The sequence below is a fragment of the Rutilus rutilus genome, assembly GCF_951802725.1.
Source record: "Rutilus rutilus genome assembly, chromosome: 16".
Lineage (NCBI taxonomy): Eukaryota > Metazoa > Chordata > Actinopteri > Cypriniformes > Leuciscidae > Rutilus > Rutilus rutilus.
The window spans coordinates 33,435,106-33,460,532 of NC_140224.1; positions in this window are offsets into that span (position 1 = coordinate 33,435,106).

Genomic DNA, 25,427 nt, shown 5'->3' on the forward strand with positions numbered 1-25,427 from the left:
TGGCCTTTAAACGATGCTCAATTGGTACTAAGAGGTGTGCCAAGAAAATATTCAATACACCATTACACCAGCGTGAACCGTTGATACAAGGCAGGATGGATCCATGCTTTCATGTTGTTTATGTCAAATTTTGACCCTTCCGTCTGAATGTCGCAGCAGAAATCAAGACTCATCAGACCGACGTTTTTCCTGTTCTCAGAGATGCTCTTCTGCATGCCTCTGTTGTAACGAGTGGTCATTTGACTAACTGTTGCCTTTCTATCAGCTCGAACCAGTCTGGCCATTCTCCTCTGACCTCTGGCATCAACAAGGCATTTTCGCCCACAGAATGGCAGTAAACAATTGGCAACAGTCAGTCAGATCTACCTGTGGTAGAGCACCCACCCTCACATATTAAGCATTCAGTCCAGACTGCATCTAGACCAGCCTGAATTCAGTGACATCTGATCTGTGCTTCTCTTTTTTCCACAGCACTGTGAGAAAGAGGCTTATCCAACTCTCTCTCTCTCTCTTTCTCTCTTTCTCTGTGGCTCTCCCTCACTGGGGCTGAAGGGACATTTAGAAAACTTACCGGCTTAGACTCTGACTCTCTCCCTCTCTCTCTCTCTCTGATTCATTGAGTCGAGTTCAGATAGTAAGTCATAGTGCAGATAACTATGGGGGCTTAAAGACCTGAAAAAGAGGGAATCCTGAGATGCTTAGCCGAATATAAATGCTAAAGTGACAATGAATCACAATGGGGAGATTAACCTTTAAGACCGGATCTCGTCTCGGAGTGCAGTGTAGTGGCTTACTGTACTGAAAGCTGGCCAGATTCCCGCTGTACTTAGATAACTGCGCTAGGCTATGCTACACCGCCTCTAGGCCATTGTCTGGGTTCAAACAGTCAAATGTTTTGGTCAAACTGGGTCTTTCTACTTATTTAAAGGGTGAGTTGACAAAAAAAGTAAAAACTGCCATGTCCTTACCCTCACATCACACATTTTCCCCACATGGAACAAGCATTCTGGCAATCTTTTCCACTTTTAACAAAAGCAGCTGGTGATAATGGCTGTCAAGCTAGGATTAAAAACGTTTTGGTGAATATATATATACTTAATTTTGATCTGTTTCTTACACAAACCACTGTATCGCTTTGGAAAACTTAGCATATAAAATGCTTAGAATATAGTACAAGAATCACATGGAGAACTGTTATGGTACTTTTTTGACAACCGATGGTCACCATTTAGTTTTGTTAGCTTAAAAAAAAGTGCGGATAAGAGCGCCGTAACCATAAAAACTACAAGAAGTAATTCTATTTAAAGAAATAACTCTAAAAGTCATCTTTTAGAACATTATTTGAGATACTTAATAATCATGACACAATCCACAGTTAATTTCCTGAAGAGAGATGACACAGAATCAGAAAATTTGTTGGCTTAAAATTCATTTTTTTCATATTTAATAAAAAAGATATATATAAAAGATCAATTTAATATTATAAAATAACATTGTGAAATTACAGTCATGTAATTTTATTAAAATGTTACAACAGATTGCTATGTAATTCATCAAATAATCTTGAAAGAAAAATATATCATGGTTTCCACAAAAATGTATTTTTGATCAAATAAATGCAGCCTTGGTGAGCATAAGAGTCTTCTTTCAAAATTGTATATTACATTTGATATTTATTTATGTATAATATGCATTTATAGTTGTTGCAACAAAGTTTTAGGCCAAATTATCAAACTTAAAAAAAAAAAAAAGGCCACTAATGTTTCTCGAAACATTTGTTTCAAATGGTACCTCATAAAAGTATATCTTCTACAAAAACAGTTTCATACTTGTGAAGAAAGGATGAGATTTATAATGTTGTTTCAATTTGACAAGCTAGGAAACTGTTTGATGAACTAAAGCGAATAAGGGGGGGAACATACAGTATGTTTTTGGCGTGACATTAGAGCGGGTAAAAGATGACAGCATTTTGATTTTTGGGTGAACCCTCTCTTTAATCATCTTGCTGTTTAGCACAAAGACACGCTGAGCCAGACAGCCTGTGATCGCTCTGTTGGTGTTTGTAACATCATAGGACACACACTTTTTTTTTTTTTATCTTTACACAGTTGTGCTATGGTTGTGATTTCTCCCTGTCGAAACAGGTGTGGATTGTTTGACTACAGTTTCCAACTAATCTCTATCTTGCTGACTGCGCGTAATCTCTGGTCCAGATCACCACCCAAGCACGGCGAGACTGCGGCGCGGTAACTGCTCGCGTTTACACCGCTTGACGCTCGTCTGGTCAGGATACCACCCTGCAGAGTTTCCCCCTGTGCTGCCACACTACCGTAAGAGGCTCGTGTTCAGCTGTCTGCCGAGACTGGGAGACTGCGGGTGACTTTGTAGTCGAGGACAGATGGTGAATGAGCTCTTGTGTTGGAGCAATACAACTTGTTTGTGCTGAGTCTGTGAAAAACATGACATCAAGGCCTGTCTTTCTTTACCTAAGCTTGTAGTGATGAATAATATGAAAGCAAGCGGGGAGAGAAGTTTAAGTCGTCCTGAGGCCGGGTTTAGGTTTTCGTGTTCTAAGCAAACAGGAATCGAATACATGTACGATACCATACATGCATTAGCTGTGCACTTCTGTACACACTGGAAGCGTTTGTAACATCCTGAAAGCGGTTGTATGGGTAATTCTGATTATAAAGCCATACAAATATTCAACGAATATGCGAGTATGAATTGTAAGTGCAGTACACCTGTATTTAGCGTCATCCACTTGTGATCCGATCGGCCAAAACGCATCTTAATACCAGTTGTAAACAGGGCCTTCCAAAGTCATTGGTGATAATCCTCACCTCCTTTTGGATTTCATAGATTTTTTTTTATTTTATTATTATAATTTTTGTAATGCAACAATTCATTAAAATACAGCTTGTGTAGCTGGAAGCACTTGTGCTCACGTCATGTTTTTTTTTTGTTTTTTTTTAGAAATTAATACTACAGCCAATAAGCATTAAATAGATCAAAAGTGATAGTAAATACATTTACAATGTTACAAAAATTTTATTTGAAATAAATGCTGTTCTTTTGAACTTTCTATTAATCAAAGAATCCTACAAAATAGGTAGGTAGGCTGCTAGGCAGCCTGGACACCATGGACCAGATTTTCCCCTCAAAAAGGGAACCAATCACAGAACGGGGAGGGAGCAGCAAGACGATGACGACGTCTATGCGACACACCGAAGCAGTTTGTTTATATCTATGGATCCAACATGGCAGCAGACGCGAAGTTACCTTTCAATGCAGCCTTAGATAGTGTTCTAAGTAGTTTAGTCGCTGAACGCCATCGTGTACACATAAATCTCTGACCCATCGTCTTCTTCCTCGTCGAATTTCTGTCGCTCTACATACGACATCTGGTATAATTGAAACGATTGGCTATGAGCTACGTACAGGCGCATTTGATAGACATTCGTAGCGCCCAATAAACGGCTCTGGGCATTCGTAAACCACGCCTCAAATACGAGAAAATGAACATGTGGTTCCCAGACCACGTCTCAAAATGACGTTAGCCAGGCTAGAAGACTGGAGTAATGATGCTTAAAATTCAGCTTTGATCACAGGAATAAATTACATTTTAAAGTGTTTTAAACTAGAAAAAAATGCAGCCTTTATGAGCATAAGCTCACTGGTGGTGCTCACTGCAGAGCCAAATGACGTCCAGTTCCCCTCTCTCGACGTAATGGGTGGAACTTGACCTAGTTATGTTCAGGGGTAGGGTTGTGTGTAGGGTTAGGGTGTGGTTGGACCTTCAAGCTCCACCCATTACGTCCAGAGAGGGGGAGTTGGACATCGAAATCCACCCATTGGCTCTGCAGTGAGGATCCTCTCCCCCAAGTTGACTTCCTAACAATAAAAAAAACCAAACACATAACATACAGTCATTGTTCATAGCTCCAAATGAAGTGCATCGAACTCTGAATTGGACCAGTCAGTGAGGCGACATCCATTAAAACATGTAAACAAACTACAAAACATCACCAAGGACGGCAACTTCCTAAAGTCCCACCGAGGTCCTGATGATTTGACAGAATCAAGGACAGCCGCCCGACAGCAATGTCGAACGCGTTTTGATTGGCACAAAGATATTTATGACACACGCCTTGAATTCAAAGGCGTCATGGGAACAAAGGCAGCTGAACACCTTTGTGTTAATGTATCAACATCATACCTGTCATTGCCTATGATATGATTTAGCAATGAAAGCGGCACAACTTGATTGACTTGCATAAGGACATTGTTTTTGTAGGGAAAACAAAATCAGGGTTAACCGACTATTATGAATAACCAGTATTCAGATCTGTCACACCGTCGCAGGATAAATGAACAGTGATTATCTCATACGAGAACGGAAAACTGTGTTCTTGCTGTTCTTTTATGATGATTTTTATTGATCCATCCGCTGTGACAGCCAGCACGGGCATCTAGCATTACTTGTAAAATGCATACATTGTGATTTGCAATGTAAAATATATTGTTTATTTTGTTAATATATCAAAGAAACAGAACACTACAGGCTGTGAATTAGTTTTAATGAAATATAATCTATAAATAGCTGCATCATGTTCAGCTGCCATTGTCGAGGAAAGAATCATTTAGTTTGTCTTTATTCATGTGACTATAAACGTTGCATTGAGTTCAGAGGTGGCCTGTCAGAACTGTACATCTGTCATTTATAAAACTGGTAAAAATATGTATGTATATAATTGGCATTGACGCACATTTCTTTTGTCTTTCTATCAAACAGATCCCAGTTTTTTGTTTCCAGATCCAGGAAAAAGTGATTGAGAGAGAAAAAGAGAGAAAGACGGAGCCTTTTTCCTCATCTCCACAGGGAGTGAAGAGAAATACTGGATCTACAGTGTTTGGGTCAGTAGATCTGCCTGAAGTCACAGTGATGGAAAATGACCTTCTGACCTTCAAACATACACACACAAACCAGTCAGAGTAATTCAGTCAGAGTTGCATTTTACCAAGTGTATATAGTCGATATACTGTATATATTTACTGTATATTATATATCAATGCATTTGAATGTATGCTTTTTAAACTTGGTAAGATTCAATGGCAAGACGTTTTTTTTTTAAGTTTTTTTGTAATTCTTTATTTATTTAAACCAATTCATAATTATATCCCTATTTATTAGTTCATATAAAGAATTATTATAACAACTACAATTTTAAAATGTATGAGGATGATGATGATGATGGTAGTGTTATTTTAGAATAATTGAGATACTCTTATATTTTTATTAATATTTTGAATCAGTTTTTATCTTTATTTTCCATTTAAATTTTTGTTAAAATTTCTGATAAATAGATATAGCATCCAAAATAAAAGTTTGTGTTTACATAATATATGTGTGTGTACTGTGTATAATCATTTTGTGTATATACATAAACACACGCATGTATATATTTAAGAAAAATATTTATATTTAATATAAATTATGTATAAATATATACAGGATATACATGCAAATATTTCTTAAATATATACATACATATAATATATACATACATGTCACATTTATTTGTATAGTGACCTCTCTAACTAATGTATGCATAAACAGTTTGGCCTAACATGAAACATTTATCATTTATATATGGAAACTATTAAAAAAGCATGAAAATTATTTATGACAACTCAGCAACAATGACATGGAGAAGATATTCAGATAACAAAAGTTAACAAAAAAACAGTTTCCCTTTCTTTAGCAAGAAATCTGAGTGAAACAAAGCAGTAAAGCACAATGGCATGGCGACCCATTACAGATCAGACCTGCAGTTTCCCAACTGGAGGGTCTGCCACCTCTCTGCCGCCCATCCTGTATTCCCCCTTTAATTGTGCCACTTGAGAAATTTACGTGCCTGTGAATATGGCATGAATCTCACGCTTATTGCAGTATCATTAGCAGGCACATTTAAGCAACATCTGTGTGCTATAGAGCTAATTGAAGTACCACAGCGTCAGCTGTAAATCCACGGGAAGATGGCAGATCGAGCTCGGCACTGCTGAGCTAGCCGCTAACAGTCAGCCTGTTCCTGCAATCTGCCACGTACCAGCCTGGCACACATACACACAAGCACAAGCTAAAACACACACGCAGACACTCGTGCAACGTCCAAAACATACAGCGACAGGGGTTAATGATCCTATTAGACACCTTGTTGCACCAATTTAGTCGATTCAACTGTCTCGATCTGTTATGTTTATGAAAATAGATAGAATCTTGTGTATACTTACTTAATACGTAATATATATATATATAATGATTAAGTTTGCAATAAAAAAAAAGTATTAAAAGTAATTGAGAACTAATAATTAAATGTTTTTGAAAGAAGTCTCATGCTCTTATGCTCACCAAAGCTGCATTTATTTGATACAAATATAATTTTTTTTATTTTTATATATTTTAAAATGTGATTTATTCCTGTGATGGAATAAAAGAAGCAAAGACTGTTTTCAGCACTGATAATAATACGATTTATTTATTTATTTTTTGCAGCCAATCAGCATATTAGAATGATTTCTGAAGGATCATGTGACACTGAAGACTAGAGTAATGATGCTGAAAATTCAGCTTTGCCTTCATTACATTTAAAAAAATATATATATATTAAAAGGAAAAGAGCTATTTTATGTTATAATTATATTTACCAATATCATTGTTTTTACTGTATTTTTTGCTAACATAAATGCAGCTGTAATGAGTATAAGAGACTATAAGTATAAACAAATTTAATTATTCCAAACTTTTGACCAGTAGTGTGTTTGTTTACATTTAATAATAATACCATATCTTTTTATATACAAACTAAGCCCATTAGAAGCATATAATACCAACTACATTAATTGAAGTTGCATCATTATCATTATTTTTTTTTATATTATACATTGCCATTTAGCTGATTAAAGGGGTCAAGGAATGTTCCTTATAAGAACAAGTCAATAGGAACATATTCATTAAGTGAAGTCACACAAAATAACTTTTTTTCCTAATTTATTATGCTTTATAGTGTCTTTAAGAATGAATAGATGCATTTACAAACAAACAAACAATCAGATGTGTGTTGAAGAGGAGGAGTGTTTATGTATCTAGATTTCTGGACTTCATTGTGGAGTTGGCTTTGCTTTGCCTGCTTGTTAACAGTAAAATAAATACTCCAGCTCCCCACCACCAACTACCAAACCACCAATTAGTAGGAACAGGGTTTGTGTATAGCGCGAGGGGGGGTGTTTCGCTGCAGTCTACTCACTGGGTGGTATGGATCTTTCAGCTATTGAAAATCAATAGTCACATGACAGGCATGGGGGTCAGAGGTCAGGTAAATGAAGCACTTTAAGCTCTTGGCCTGCAGTAGCCTGACTCTCTGCTGAAATGATTGCCATCAGCCTGATGTCTAACAGCTTCTTTCACACTGGCTTTCTGATGAAACCCGATCCGTGGAGCATATGGGCTCTGCTCACTCAGACTGAGATGGACAGACATTTTCATTGGCTGTTTCATGTTTCATAAAAGCATCTTGCTGCCTTTTATTGTAATATATGGGTCATTCCTGATATGCAGTACTGTTTGAATTCTGTAGTTCTCAAAAAAGTTGTTCTATACATAGTCAAGCTCAATTCATCACAACCCGATTATTTACATAACGTCAAGAAAATTCACAGGATGCCTAACAGGACATATATAAAGACAGTCAGCTTGAAGAAAATATTGAGATTTTAAACAAATCCAAAATGCTGATATTATTTGACATATTTTCTGTATATTTTTACCATCAGGCCGGAATGATTTAGAGAAACAGAAAAAAACGTATAACACAAAACGTCTAACAATTCATCAAATCCATCTCAAATATACAGATTTGTGTGCTGTTGATTTCCCTCCAAAATGATATCACTTCCTTGATGATGTTGTTAAGTAATTTTAAATATATATATATATATAACCTAAACCTAAATTATTTATTTTTATTTAAATATATAGCATTTAAATAAATAAAAAAAGAGAAAATTTGATGATGTGACAAGAAAACTGATTTGATTTCCATTTTTATATACATTTTATCCAATATATTATGAAATAATTATGAAAATGTCAAATGTAATTTTTATCATTTGGAACGGCTAGTGCTGCTGCTAATAGAAAGTACCTTGTTTAGATATGAAACAAAATAGTTTTACAAGAAGACCACCGCCCCGACAGAACTCCTCCGCCCGTCTGGATGTGCCAACAGCAGGTAATTGCTGTCTGGCTGATAGCTCTCTGAAATATGTCACTTATTGGAGCATGTGAATTTACAGGGCCGTGTTTAATAATCACCGGCAGCCGGTTTCTTCATTGGTGATAGTGAGTGATAACCAGCCTGCGGGCTCTAGAGAGTTCGCAAGCCAAAAGCCTGAGCTCTCCGGAGGAAAGCAAGCTCGGTACAGAACAATAAAGTGCATTTGTGAAGAAAACTGAAAATGCACATTTTGCATGTAATACCCCCTGGGTCGCAAATGTTTCTGATTAACAGGGAAAACGCAGGAAACAAAAGAAGAAAAAAAAAACACACACAAAAAAACATGCAAATAATGTAATTTGTTTCGCCGCCGAAAAGGCCTGGAGAGGTCGATATCAACCTTAGCTCGTACCTGTGTCAACACAGGGTTCAGAGTTCAATCCTCCCTGTACACAAAACTCATATTTTAATTACAAGGTGCAGTGCACGTTCACGTACTGCGATGCAAACGTGAAACAACGGCGGAATGGGAAACATCTGGTCTCCCGAACATTGACCGGAGATGGAGAGGGAGTTATTCACTTCTAACGAAAGCCTGGTGAAATCACATACATTTTGAATAATGCTGAATCTCTTGGGCAGCTTATCGGGTGCTGAGTACATGTATTAGGGCTTAAGCAATATTACTTTATTAGAGCTTAGCTTGGCTAATATCTCTGCTCAATACAGATTTATATGGCTTGAGTGGTCAACAGTGGTTCAGCGTGCTCAGTAGGGATGCTCTTTAAAATTAATATTATAGATCAACCAAATTACGCCCAGAGCAGAGCGGCCCACTGCGTCCCAACAGTTTTAATATACGTGCCGTTGCTCGGGATTGAAACTCTTTTCCTTTTGGTACTGAAGAGTTGTGGAAACACAACTAAAACCTCAGGTCTGAATGGCAAAGTTTCCGTCGCATCCTCGCCGCTGCTAAAAACAACGCACGGGAATTGTGTCACCGATCGGAAATACAAAGAATGCGGTGCAACCCAATTCCCCGCTGGTGTTAATTGAACTGCACGTCATGTGCGCGGTTTCAAACAAGTTTGGGAGTGAAAACTCACAGAGAGCTGCCATATTGTTGTGAAATCTAGGCCACAGCATGTTCACGCTGCTGTGTTGACTGTATGTATGCCACTGAGAACGCACACCAAAGATCTCTCTGTATCTGCGCCAGGACGCATTCTGCCTTTCTACCCACAATGCAACGCTGCCACTAAAAATAACAAGGGAGACACTGCAGGAAGGGTCCCGGAGAGGAGCGAAGCTGGGTATGACCCAAAAGCTGCATGTCAGTTTTCCAGAGCAGCGCTCAGGGAAAGTATGAAATATGGAGTGATCTGATTGCTCTCAGAAGAGCAGGGAGCAACCCAGACCAGCCACAGACATTAGCCTGTGGGCATAACAGAGATACGCTGTATTCCAGCTATCCCAAAGCCTTGCTTTCTATACCGAGAGAGAGGACAGTGAGAGTGCAGAGCATGTACACGTAATGCACGAACCATAAGGGAAAAATTTCATTCTGCACCTACTAAACATTTCCTATTGGACCTCACCTGAGTTCAGATGATTCCATCAAGCCAAAACAACCACGAGAATCCAAACTAAACTCAACAAAAATATTAATTACATAAACGAATCACCAATTAAAATGTTATTTAAAAAAATAAAAGAAAGAATCTTTCTTAATAAATAACAATTATATCAAATGAATAAATTTTTTAAATATTGAACGATGGAATGGAATAAAAAACTAAAACATAAACAGGGTTTCAAATGACATGTGGATGAATAAATGATGACAGCATTTTTACTTCAACCCAGAAAGTTTAGTTTTGGGTAGAGCAGCCAATCTATCGCGGCACGATTCAATGATATTTGAATAGGATACAAGTGCTGCGTTTCAGTGGTACAGGATAAAAGTCGCTCGAGTGACGTCTCCTTGAGAGTGTGCTGGTACTTACACAAGCTTTTGACTGTTGTCTTTCCTGAACGAGCAACGGGAGATCGTTTTTAATTGTCACGCATCATGGAAATTATGCAAGGCTCTTCAAAATAGTAATCGTTTTGACACCTTTTCAAGACACAACACTCGACTGAGCAAATGGGTTTGTGGATGTACTACACGGACTAATTTCTGATTTAGTTCATTTGGAATGCATGCACTCACTCCATGTTGTGTTCCGTCTCTGTTTTTCAGCAGAAATAATTAGCCTCCAGAGAAATAAAGGTGTGTTCGCTTCACGCAGCCTGATTCTCCATCCTGGCGATAACTCACTCACACCTGACCACACTGTCTGTCTGTTTGTGCGTGCATGTGTGTGTTTGTGTGTGTGTGTGTCAGTGTGTGAGGATCGGACTTTTCAGAGGCATAAGAGCACCACTGAAAACTTTTTAAAGCATATCTGTCAGTAGCCAGGCGTCATCAATCAAACGCGCTGTCAAAGCAACACGTTCCTTTCAATTTTCGGCCCTCTGCTCAGCCAGAGAGCCAGGCCTCCCCCTGCGCTCCTCCAGCCCAGATTGGAGTTCTCCGTCTGGGGTGAGTCGGCGCTGATAGAGCCCAGACTCTCTGGCTGTCTGGCGCTGGTGCCACCCTGAAACCCCCACAAAACCGGCACTGAGGCCCCCAAAACACATCCACATAAACCAGCTGCCCAAACCCCCCGTCCAACACACACGCTCATACACACAAACATAACAGGGGGCTGCTTTTCATCACACTCTCCCCTAACATTTACTTTCTAAATAAATGCTTTACAAGGGAACAAAAATATGAAGGAACAAAAACTAAAGGCTAAAACCACCTTTTCAACAAGACAAAGTGCTAGACAAATAAACCCGCAGTTTCACTGACATCAGCGTCAAGCTTCTATAGTCATAATTCAGATGGGTTATACACGCATGTTACAATTTCTTCCATTACACAGAGCAGGCTCTACATTCTGGTGATAAATTCTGTGAACACACATTTTATTCTGTGCTGACATATTATCAGAATTAACTGAAATTAAACGATCACAACACAGAAATGGATCATGACAGAACACCACATTAATTCAGCTCTATATTCATCAAAATACTGAACCAAGGAAACACACCAGGTAACTTCGCCTATAATAAAATTACATATAAAACACTCATGGTGTCCACAATTCTAAAGAAAATGATTTTTATAATTCTTACAAACTATAATTATATTTTTTAACATAAACAACAACATTTTTGATTAAAAAAATGTAAAAAAATAATAATAAAAAAAATAAAATACAAATTATACATACATATATATATATATATATATATATATATATATATTTATTTATTTTTTATCAAAAATGTTGTTGTTTATGCTAGATAAATAGGTTCAAATTAGATTTTTGAATTCTAGATTTTCAAGGTATAGTCTCAGATTTTTTATCAACCAAAAAAACTCTAGCTACTCATATTTTTACATGCTGTCACAAAAGTTAACTGCGAGAGGTTTTGTTTTAAATTCTGGGTCCCTTTTTTGTCACCTTTTTATAAAAGCAATAAGCCACTTGAGCCCATGCTACAGTAATTTTATCCCAATTAAAGCAGTGTATGGTAATCTGTAAGGTAAAATCCCTATGAAGCCCAGTATCTCGTGTCTTTATTTTACCACACACGGGTATCACTACATCTCAAGAGCCGACTGATAGCCATTCTTATTGAGCAAACAAATGGATTCAGTCGAAACCAGACACTGATGAAACCATTTATTCACGTTAAATACATCTTGTCGCAATTAAAAATCTATACTCAGAAGTAGGACGATATCTGTGTGGTAAAAAAAACATGGTATTTTGGATGGATTGTGTGTGTGTGTGTGTGTGTGTGTGTGTGTTGAGGTATCTCAGGCATGCCGGGGCGAGGGTAACCAGAGGCCAAAAATCTCAAATGTTAAACTCCAGTGGACGTGAATGGTTGCACTTTATGTTGCCCAGGAAACAAAAAAATTGGAGCATAATGTGTGCATTGATCACCCATGTCTGTGTAAGTGAGCAGCGTAACCCAGAAATGTTTACTTAATGTCCGATGCGTTTAGCTGAATATTAATGTGTTGAGAGCACTAAGCGAAATCCAATCAGGCTTCATACTGTTCTGAAAAGTAAAAAAAAAAAAAAAAAAATTGTGAATTTAGATACAGAGCAGACAGTTAGTGAACGAACGGCCAAGAGCAACCCAATAGGGAGGACAGTTTTACAGATCCAACTTCTGCCATAGATTTTCCTTCTAGAAGCAGCCAAATCTCAGAGTTTCCTCTGCAAGATTGGTGGAATTATTTAAATGATGAGCACAATCCACTTGACTTGAACACAAACTGATTTAAACATTCACTAATATCAAATTGCAATGTCTAAATATGTAACATTTTTTAAATACCAACTCTTAAAGGGGTCATTACATGAACAATCAAATTTGCCTTGATGTTTTGACATATAAGAGGTCTTTACCATTAAAGCATCCTGCAAGCTTCACAGTAGGGATGTCCCGATACCACTTTTTGCAGAACGAGTCCGATACCGATACTGTAATTTTTAGTACTCGCCGATACCGATACCGTAACCGATACCTGAATTTTCACTGCATTTGTAATTTTTAAATGTATTAGTAGATAAACCAAAAGATTATAAATCATATTAGTTGGCTTAATTTGTTCATCAAATATATATATTTCTTTCAGTTATTTTCATGCTTAATTAAGCCTGCTAAAATGCATATGAGCTTCTGTAAGCCTACTCACTGTTCATTCTATTGCTCTATCATATTTTATCTTTCATTTAATAGCACAGCACATATTTAGAGCTGCTTCAGCAGGGCTCAGTGCTGAGGACTGGGTCAGCGGTTCAAATGTTTGTCAAAACCAATGAAATATCAATTATTTAATCCAATTTTGATACTACAACAAAAACTAGCAGCCTAATTAATGTGAATTTAAAACAAGTAAGCAGTCAGTAACAAAATAAAAACAAACAATTGAATTACAAATAGGACAAATATTTACAATAGAACAAAGAAAGGCTACAAATGAAATAAACAGTGTTTTTAGAGTTTTTCGGGTAGATCGAACAGGTACAGAAATTTGAATGAAGTAATCAAATGTGAAAAAAAGCATATTCATTACTGTATGAATTATATATAGATGGATATTTTTGTAAAGTTGAAAAGGGTAGCCTATTTAGTCAAGAGCAGTGAGTATTTCTTTGTCCTTTGTTTGATTAACATTAAAACACAGAAGCAGGTTTATCAAACTGCTGCCCCTTTAGGCCCGGCGCCACGAGGGGGCAAAAGGGGGCATTGCCCCCTCAGATCTGATTTGTGCCCCCTCAGTTTAATTTTTGTATTCATGGTTACAATTGAAATGTTTAACCTTTTGAGCGGTACAGTCCCATATATGGGATTTTTTTATTTATGTGCCCCGAGAGTACGGTTCCACGGGATTTAGAGTGTTCAGTGACGATATAACAGCCAGATTCAAATTGTGCTTTCGCGCGTTGGTTGGCGCTGAGCCAGAGAAGGACGCGCTCGGCTCAGCGCTGTCATATATCACAACTAATAAGCAGTGTTTTCAACCTCACAATGTTTATTTTAGGTTTCAGATATTTAAATACACATAAGCACGAGTAAAACAATACATTTGGAGTTTGTAAAAGACACACTGATGTCAGTGGAAGCAGCAATTAACAATCTATTCAAATACAATTTGCCGACGTGTGTTATTCATATCAGCCAAACACAGTGGAAGTATAACTATAAAGTTTACTCTATTCTTCTCACAGTTCACCGGCCACTTTCTTGCATGTATTTCGGGAGAAACTGATGACTCACAGGATTCTCTGAACTGCGGCGCAAAGAAACATTGTCGCGCCCATCTCACGTTATAGATCAAGATCATTTGGTTTTTAAATGACCAAACACACTCACATACACATTTTTGAGAATCGGAATATCAGATAGTTGATGACATGGTAAGCAGGTTTGTGAATATTTTGAATAAAAAAGGGAAAAGTAAATAAAAGCGATACATCTGTCAAACAGTTTTATTGTGACTGCGGTGTGTCACGTGACAAATATGACGCGTCGCCATGGAAACATTAAGGGGGAACGTTCTGAAATAACAGTCGCCTTGAAAAAACTCACTATGGGGAGTCAGTTAGAATATTAAAATGAAGCGTGAAAGGGTTAATATATGCATAATAAATGACGCTGGTTTATCTTTTTTACTAAGCAATTTATCAGTGTGTATTGTTATTCATTGATGGTATAAAGTTAAGCCCCCTTAACAATTTCACATGCCCCCTCAGTCATTTCATCCTGCAGCCGGGCCTGGACCGAACGCACGGACCGCATTTGAACATGCTACGTTCATTTGAGATATAACCGACTTTGTTTACTATAGGATAGGCCTACTCACCAAGACGGGCGTTATTACATAGTTGTGTGTGAATTCGTCCGTACAAGCGCAAGACGTGAAAGACAATTTAATTCAGTATTCGCGCGCTGAGACGCTGGTTTGAGGGGCGCGCGCTTCGGATGTTTGCATTCATGAAACTTCTTGACCTGCACACGTCCTGTAATAATGTAGGGAACCACTCGTTATACTTCAGTCAGGTAACAGTTCATGTTTTACTTTACTTGCATATACGATTTAGTTTTCATCCAAATAACGTGCTGAGTGAACGATCAGCAATCAAGAGCATTCAACAGAAGTGCGCTTCTCGCTCTCTGTCTCTCTCGTCAGTTAACGTTAATATAATAAGCTAAAGCTACATGCCTCGTTTAATTTCGTTGCCATTGACGTCGGACTGAACAAACTTTCCACTGATGTCTGTTTAAAGGCATGTGCTCGACCAGCTCGCGCGTCTATGCCTCAGTTCACCTCGACAGTTTCGTTTCGCAAAATGTACGTGGTATCGGTGCGTGGTATCGGCGAATTTTTATGAGTACAAGTACGAGTATATGAGGACAGTATCGGCCCGATCCCCGATGCCAGTATCGGTATCGGGCCATCCCTACTTCACAGCTTAAAACGTCCTCCTTAGGGCTGGGTATTGACACAAATTTTACGATTCGATTTCAATTCACGCTTGCAATTCGATTCGAATTCGATTCCATTCAATATTGATTATTTTGGATATCTGGTACAATACATGGCAAATTTTCTCAAGGAAAACAAATCTCTTAACTGTAAACTATGGGAGTCAGTTGTAGCCTACTAGGCTTCATTAGCCTACTATAATATTGAAGGTAAAAATTTACTGATTTGTATACAAACACTTAAATTACACTTTTATTTATTTTTATAATAATAAAGTTATATGAAATATAAACATTTAAATGGTGGCTGTCATAAAAATCTGCCAGATTTATTCAAACATGCATTAAAAATGATAATGAATATGTAATATGGTGCATATATTTAGCAAAATGCTCCTCTCTAGAGTTAATTTTTCTAGCTGACTAACAAGTTTATGGTCACTGGATATGTTTTTTCTTACATGACATTGTTTACAAGCTGATTTACTGACGTCTTTCCACAGGTGAAACACTGATTGAGCGATTCCATGTCACATGATACGGATTTCGATAAGTTTTTGTCTACCTTTTAACATACTTTCAGATGCTCATTCATGTTTATTTCGCGCCGTAACTGGTATTATTAAGGCGGAAGAGAAGATAATGCTGCTTCTCTAGAGCTGAGCTGCGCCAGAGCGATCTCACGCCACAGCGCCAAACCGGTATATGTTTTTGAAATCTGAGACTTTGTTTCATATCAATAGTAACAAAGCACAAAGATTATTGCGATTTATTGGATGGGATGCGCGCTACATATTGCATTCATTCATCAGCTGAAAACAGGATGACTAATCGATTCTTGGGATTTAAGAATCGATATCGGTTCGTAAAATTGAGAATCGATTAAAATCGAGAAATCGATATTTTTTACCCAGCCCTAGTCCTCCTCATTATAAACAAAGCATTTATTTAATCAAGCTCCAAAAACAGCTTGTTTTGATATTGCTGGATCTGTGACATCACACAGACAAATACAGTTGCACTTGACTGCCTCTAGAGCAAGACATTGATGATTCTTTGCACCATCATCGCATCATAGGCCCCGCCCACTGGCTGACGTTTGCCTACACTGGATGTGGGCGTTGCATCGCATCAAAAGCATATAGAACTCATTATAATCCCTGACACTGTCTACACTGGATACATTATACAGAAGCACGTTCAGTTTCTTACATACTCCACGTGCTTGAGTCTGTCGACAACAGGAAAAATGGAAGAGTGGAAGAACGTTCACTTTTGACACTTTTGCTCGTTTGAGTCTCTATACAGACTTCAGAAGGATCCCAGCGTTGGAAACAAGTGGATGGTTTATTAATGATCACGTCGGAGGATTATATGTTTGTTCGTAGTATTTTGTTTTGTAAATGAGGCACAGTGTAATGGAAAGTTTTTGTTGAAAGATGAAGCATTGTAATTTCCTTAAGAAACAACTTAAACCGATCTAAGCTTTGTCTTTCATGCCGACCAACTGAAAATGTGTCCAAACCCCCTCAAAAACCAACCAACAGATCAGTTTGTCCAGGTTTGAGAGACCAGCAACCCAACTTAGTCTGATTTAAGATGTTTTCAAGCAGAGCCATAACAAGTACAACTGGATTCCACTGAAGCAATCCAGCAAACATAAATCTTGGGGTTGGCTATAAAGAAAACTCCATACATCACATGACACACACTAGAACTACAACACCCATGTTGCTCACATATACTACAACAACTCCTACATTGCTTGCACATCTTAAATATGCAGCTAAGTTATTATGGTTCATATCTAAAAAGGGATAGTTTAACCAAAACCTTTATGCATGTATTTATTTAGCAGACAATGACATGGACTCATTGTAAAAAAAAAAAATATATATATATATATATGAAATAACAAAATATCTTCTTTTGTGCTCCACGGAGGAAATAAAGTCATAAGGGTTTGGAATGACATAAGAGTTGGAGAAAAAAATGACTAATGACATTTTTAAACTATCCATTTGACTCATTAAGTAACTTGCACTCAGAAATCAACAATGCCCACATATCTCAACGTCATTCTGGAACGCCAGCTCAGAACGCGCACGAAAGGGGTCCGCAGAGATGCATTGTTACATTTGATCATTTCGTTTCAAAATTCACACTAGGTGAGAATAGGCTGGACTTCTGTGTTAGAATGTGAAACAGAGCGGGATTTCCAAGGGAAAAGTAGAAGTATTTCAGTCCCTGACCACAGATATCCTGCTCTTTCAGAAACAACTCAGCAGCCAGTCCTTTAGAATAAATAATTCATATCTTTGTATAGGGTGGGCAATGGCTGTAACATGAAATATTTCAAATGGAAAAACATAAGGAAATTCATGGTTGTGGATTTTGCGGGGTGCACTGAAAGTAGCTACATCTATAATCAGAAATATATTATTTATCGCAGGACATGACCGGCTATATTTTATTCAGCGGAAAAATAGAACCGGTACAGGTTAGGCGAGTTAGTCTGCTCTGAGGAACACACGTGGCCTCTTTTCTTTTGAATTTAAACCAAGCGGCTAGAAGACACGCAATACATCGAGACATGCACTTCCTGCACCGGGCAGAAGTCAAACCCGCCAAAGAGAGAGAATAAAGCGAGTACAGAACACGCATCCGCATGACTGAAATACAAAATCGCTGAAGAATAAAACAGTATTTTGACCCACAAACACTGATCAGAAACAGGCCAGCGAAAAAAAGAAAAAAAAAGCCATTTCTCCCTCGGTCAAGGGCATCCGTTTCATTATAAAGGTAGCGGCGCCAAAACAAATATTATTTTTGAATCTTTCATTATCTTTCTCGCTGGAAAGGGGCTAAAACAGCATGGGTCTGTATTAGATGCGGCAGAGCCAGCTGCTGAGGCAGAGTGAACAGTCACTCAATGTCAGCGGTTCAAAGGCAGACAGGCAGAAGAGCGGGGAATTGGATAGGTCAGTGCAGACTAAAGGACAGGCCTATCTCTGAGAATCATTCTCCTCTGTCCGTCCATCTCTCTCCTCCTCTCCTGGAGTTCTGGGCGGTATCTGAGAGCCACACACCCTGTAGGTGGAGAGCCCGGCCAGGCGGGGGGCTAAGAGGCCAACGCGAGGTGACCATCAAAGACACAAGCACAAAGCCACAGAACTGATCCACCAGCGTGACAGTCAACTGCAGCCCAGTCCTGCATGCCGTGTCGTGAGAGCAACTGGCTTACGGGCGATGTGACCAGGTCCACTTGAGCATGTGAAACACAACAGCAAAATATTATTAACTCATCATCACCACCACATTTTTTTCTTCATTTTGAGTATAAAATTGAAACTATAAACATGAAATTAAATTGGATTATATTCAAAGCCGTTCTTAAATACATTAACACCAACTAATATATATATAAACACACACACATTTACAACAAAAAAGAGACACGTTTTCATTTTGGTGTCTTGCATCTGAGACATATTCAACATATGTGAAAAAAGAAAGAGAGAAACTTTAGGTGTCCTACATAAACTTAGAGAAGCCTATATTCAATCTGAATGTTCACATCACTTCAAAATCAGATTACTATTCTAAACTATTTTTGAATTCATGTTTCCGCAGCTAATAAAGTTTTATTTCCTCATTTCACATATTTCACATTTGTTGCTTGGCAAGTGTTTATTTTGGACCCTGTCACCAAGTCTACTACATCTACTTTGAAGCCAAAGAAATGTATTTTGTGATTATTGTGATTATTATTATAAAATATTTGGGAACACTTTATTTTGATGGTCCCATTTAGACAAGTAATGTTGCAACTACATGTCAGCTAACTCTCATTAGAGTATTAGTAGACTGTCTGCTTAATATCTGCTAACACTTTGTTGTATTGCTCCTCAACAGACATTCTACTGACTATAAGTAACTTTGCAACATGTCAACTTATTCTATTAAAACCACTTATAACATTAACTCTAACAACCCCTAAAAGTCTAAACTCTAATGAGAGTTAGTTGACATGTACGTGCAACGTTACTTATAGTCAGCAGAATGTCTAAAGGGGACCATAGAAATAAAGATTTTACAAAAGCAATAAGCCAATTGACCAATTCACATCATGCCTAACACAATAAAACCACTTTTTAAAAAGTTGCTGCCTTAAATTTTTAAGTTCTATCAACTTACATATTTAAGCAATTTTAACTTAAATTACATGAGTTGAAACTTGTACAACATAAAAAAGTTGACATTTATTTTGATGAGCAATGTAAAAACATATGTTGTCATAACTTATTGATCATATCATTTTTTTTACAGCATGGGATTAGATTAAAATTACACTTCTAGATGTCACACACAGTGTGTATTTGTTGTTTAAAGCGTTACTGAACACACAAAAGTATTACAGCTATTTTATCAGCTATAGTCCAACGAACATGAAGATGTCATGACGGATGGAATAAGAACTTCTCCTGAACTTTTCTGACTTATCTACTTTTAATGAGTGGAAGACAATTGCTCAATTTAGCCAAAAATATGTGCAAATGCAATGCTGCATGAAAAAAGACAGAAGAGAAACACCATTTTAATGTTAGCAAACGTGTCAAGAATCTCAGCAGAAAAGAACTCGTTCCACAGAGGGAGAGTTTTCAACAACGACAGACTTTAATGCAATTATAGTAAAGCATCCAAGTCTAGAAACACACTCCAGCCCCTCTCGTGGAGACGAGACATTCCCCCAAAGAATATCATCTGTGAATCCCACCCCCAAAAAAAGAGTGTTTAAAAAAGAAAGGTTGGAACGAGTCTTAAAAATTACGGAGGGGGGAGGTTGCAGCCCTTTTTCCCTGCAGCTCTGGTGGTGGTGTGTTAATTCTTACTCTCTCTCTCTTAAATCGAACCCCTTGAGGTTCCAGAGTTGCTGCACCTTTCATTAGTGTCGGCTCCAGTCTTGCTGTCCGGGCATCATTAGCAATCTCAGAAATCAGCGTCTGACGACGGGCCATTCTTCATCTACCTGTCCGCCTGCATGGCCACCAGCAACCCCCATCCTCCTCTCCTCCACCCCATCCGCCCGTCCACACTCACGCTGTATATATACATACAAATGTTCTGCGTGCACACCGGTGCGCAGAGGGGCGAGAAAAAAAAAAAAAACACGGCCACCAACGACCCCCTTTCTCTTTTTTCACTCCAACTCTCTCTCTCTCTCTTTGTGATGCTGACTTGTGGTGCGACAGAGACAATAATGTATTGTTACAACCGTAACCATTTGTAATAACTCTGTATACATCAACATTAGTGTTAGGGATAAAATAACAACAAATGTAAATAAAATACATCTTTATTTATAAAAATAATACACTAAATTAATCATTTTAAAAAGTATATATATATATATATATATATATATATACATATAATATTATTTTGTGTGTATATATATATGTATTTTATCAGTATGTTTGTTAACTCATATTTAAATGAAATAATATTAATAAATGAAATGCATCAATGTATAAATTAACATTTAATGTAAAAAAAAAATAAGAAAAATGAAATGAACCTATAGGTAAATAAATAAAAAAAGTTTGTGTATACATGCATACATTTAATTTACATTTAATGTAAATATTAATTAGTTGGTAAACCCTACATTATGGGGACCAAATGTTTTTGGTCCCCATGAGGAAAACAGCTTATAATTCATACTCTAAGTGATGCTTTTTGAAAATGTAAAAATGCAGAATGTTTTGTGTGATGGGTAGGTTTAGGGGTAGTGTTAGTGTAAGGGGATAGAATATACAGTTTTTTACAGTATAAAAATCATTATGTCTATGGAAAGTCTCCATAAAACATGAAAACACACATGTGTGTGTGTGTGTGTGTGTGTGTGTGCTCACTTCCTCTTAACTGTACTGCCCTCTGTTGGATATCAAACAACACATGAGTGGAAGACATGAGAAAATTTCCTCCTCATGTTTAACTCTGAGTCTCTACACACACTGAAACATGTGTGTTTTTATATTGCTTTTAGGCAGACGTTTAACATTTTAATTGCAATTGATTAAAATCCTGCTCTTCAGAACGAAGCTGCAGTGTGCGGGACTGTTGTATAAATTAATTCAGTGATATAAACTGAAGTGCTTTTAATGCAAATTGTACAGCGCAAGCAATTACACTACTGATTGTTTACCATTATGTTGATACATGGTAAATCTTTAATTATTGAGAATAATCAGTTGTCATATTGTAATCATTACTAGAGAAGTGTAATGTTTACACGAGGGTCGTCACAGTCTCAGCTCTGGTTTTCTGCTCTATAAAACGTTCTTTCCTCCGCTCTCAGCACATGTATTAGACCAACATTTTTGCACACCTCATTATCTCATTGCGTTTCTGTTCAAATATTTGTTTTTGGATCGAGCCGTGCCGGTTAGCTTAAATTTGTCATTTCCTGTTCTCAGAGTTTGGTCGATCTGCCCTCGGCCTCGTAACATATAAACATACCGCACCTCTGCTGACATCACCGCGTAACACGAGTCAAGACTCCGAGCTCTGAAAGTTAACAAGAAATCCATCCAAACCATAAAGAATAATTAGTGTAGAGCAAAAACACATGAGCATTTCAGAAGAACAGACCACAGACCCTGCGGATCTACCGAAGCGACCGTTTGCGTCCTCGCCAAGAAGATCCACCCTGTAGTAAGATGTGTTTGAATAACACAGTTAAACATCTGAAACGTCCTAGTGATTGGCATGTAGCTTTAATGACTCGTTCGCTACATTACATATCCTCTGCCAAGCTTAGTTTAACTGAGGCAGCATTTTACAAGTGTGGGTTTGCTAAACTTGTTTCCACATTTTTACAAGGTCATTAACTCATGTAATGAACTCTAAATGCACTGCAAACAACACTTGATTAGAAACACAAGCATGCAGTGCATTTCTGTATTTAATTTAAGCATTATGTCAATGAGTTATGACATCTGTTTTTCGCTTAGGGTCGCGTATGTGTGTGCGTGTGCATTTTGGGTTTGTACGGAGAGCCGTTCACGTTCTTTTCCACCCGCAAACACATTAACGTCCTGGACTGGATATTGTCCTTCAACACAACAGATGCTTCCTTAAAGGGCCGGCTCTTTTGGGGCAGAGTTTGGCCCCGCGACAGACCCCCTTCCCCCACCGTCCCTTTAAATCATGCTTTCATGGACATTAAAAATAGAACAAATCTGAACAGAGAAACAGAACAAATGCAGAAACAGACAGTGTAGAATGAAGCGTTCAGTTTACGCTAAAAGCATCTAAAAACACAAGCAGGGGTCATGTGATATCACTCCCTCACGACATGCAGTATATTTTTTATTTAAATGAAGCACTGTCACCACCCCAGATTTTACACCTTTTTAGTCTTTTGCAATGACATTTTTCCAGACCGTTTTCCATCCTCTCTCTGGTCCTGTTTTTCTACAGCACCTTTCCAACTTTAATACTTCTAATATGTAAATGTCATCTGTTACGACTGTCTAAACTCCATGCACTGACATAGCTCACGCTGTCATCAGGGCTCAGTTGCTAAACAATGAGTAGTGGTTGATACGCATTTGTTAAAGCCAACATGAACACTACACACTGACTTTCTTTACCTTTTTAATGCACCTCCCCGGTCTAACGATTCATCGACGCCAGTTCTTCATAATCTTTCATCAGAATTTAATAAGTTGCTTGTAAATGACTTTCCTTTTCTGTTGACGTACAAAGACAATTTTTTTACCATCCAATCAACTCCCAAATTAATTAAATCAATTCCCGTCCTGCCCTGCATTCGATACATTTAGCACGGAATATCCGGTTTCAATCAGAAATACTGACAAATGCAAAAAGTGCCAATAAAACTGACCATAAACACCATTCAAATGTTTGGGGTCAGTAGGAAACCATCTTTGTTGACATCTAGCAAAAAGCTAGTCAAAATTTAGCCAAATAATGTGGATAGGCTGTGATGTGCCCTCACAAATCATGAACAAAACTACACAGAATGAAAGAAAATACAATCCAGACTATGTTAAATACATAGTTGCATATGGTTGGGCCTAAAAGGACATTTTGCTTATTTCTCTACATACATTTCAAAACAGCAAGGAAAATCCCATTTTCCACTATATGTCCCTTTTAAACATTTACAGATTAGTTCTAGCTCGAGTACGCCCAGTGGAGCAATAAATACAGTCTGTGCATATACTACATTTATTGATATTCGGGGGCAGCTCAGCTTTCATGTGCCCTACAAGGCCACACGACACATGTACCCAACATGCTCGAGGAACGGAACGAGGCCTGAGACAGAGATGAGAAGTGAAGAGGAAGGGTTTGTTTGTGCTGTGTGGAGAATGAGATAAGCTGGATTGAAACTGAGAGACTCCTCCATATCTAAATGTAATCTCAGCACTGGATGAGGTGAATACAGTATCAGAGCACGGGATTGACGTTTGTGAACGATACTGACTGAAAAAAAAGGTAGAGACGAATAACATATCCGTCCTCGCTCGCCCTATTTTATAACTGCGTACATTTTTTCATTCTTCCGGGTGGATTTTTATCACTTTAAGTGCATTTTTCTCCACTCTGAATGCTGGACTTTCCAGCTCTTAAAAGTTGCATCAGATTAGAGGAAGAGTCGTGACAAAAAGATAATTACATGATGAATTAGATGTACTTGAAGGGTTTTTTTTTCCTTTCTATATTGTTATATCCTCACTGGACAATAAGTTTCGGCTGATAATTCAAAAGCGATATCTTTCAAACTCGAGGAAACCGGCTGGGAAAGTGCACTTCTCGCGGAGTGCCGTAATCATGCGGGCTATTTGTGTTGACCTTTTGACATGCTACTCAATTACTCATGATGGACAAATACCTGCTCTGGTCTCTAATAATGAACACACTCCTGACAAATCAACCGTTTGGAATGATAAAAACTCCTCCGCGCACCTTCAGCTGGTGTGTGGCCAAATTTGATAATCGCTATCAATTCTGCACATATTGGCAGTCCTGACAGCATCCGAGTGACTGCGGAATCTAATTTGTCCCATACGAGAATCCATCATTTACAGCAACGGATGGTCGTAGCGGTGAATAAACCAGCCGAACCTTGCCGATTTGTCTCTCTGACAAAGAGAGGAGGAGGAAAAGCGACATGAAGGTGCATTCCAATCGATAGAGGAATCCCTCGGATTCGGACTCCAGCTGAATATTTTCCCTCAACTTTGCATTTTTACTCTCCTTAGTAAGTCAGCCACTGGGGAGCGAGCTTGTTTCCCCTCTCCGCCTCATCAATAGCTAAATCCTGGTGAACAAGTGACATGGAGAAGCTGGAATCAATAGTCCAGCCTGCGTTTTCCCCTCCTTCTGGTCAAAATGGTTCTACACAGTTGACAGGCATGACAAGCCGAACATGATACAAAATCATTATCAGCAGGCCATGGAGATGAGTGCAGAAAAACATGACACAGGCATTAATGGCCATGGCCGGTGCTGAATAAACTAGCTGCTCGCTAAAGGATTTGTCAAGTGGAAAAAAGATGCGGGCGAAACTTCTCCCTGCGTATCGATTTTTGGGTGGTATCGAGCCACTGGTAGCGAAATCGCAGTCAATATGACACCGCGGTGAACAGAGGATGTCAGTGCTGGAAATGTTTTAATTTGAGCCTGTGCAGGAAAACACACACTCGCTCTGGCCGTTTCAGCGCACATTGCTCATACGCTGGCCTGAAACGGACTTTTACTTGTGAGCATAACAGATAAAGTGTTTTATCACAAACATATCTGCCAGTTTGAAACACGTCAAATTTAGTTTGAAAACCTTTTTGATGTAATGAGTCTAAAAATGTCAAGTGCTGTCAAAAGTAATAGCATACGTTCCCCACATCTCTTTTCAGCCATATTTTTCCATGGCAAATTTATTAAAACATATATCATTTGGGATTTTTTAATCATGAATACGATGTGCCATGTGATTAAAAATGGCAGAATATGCCG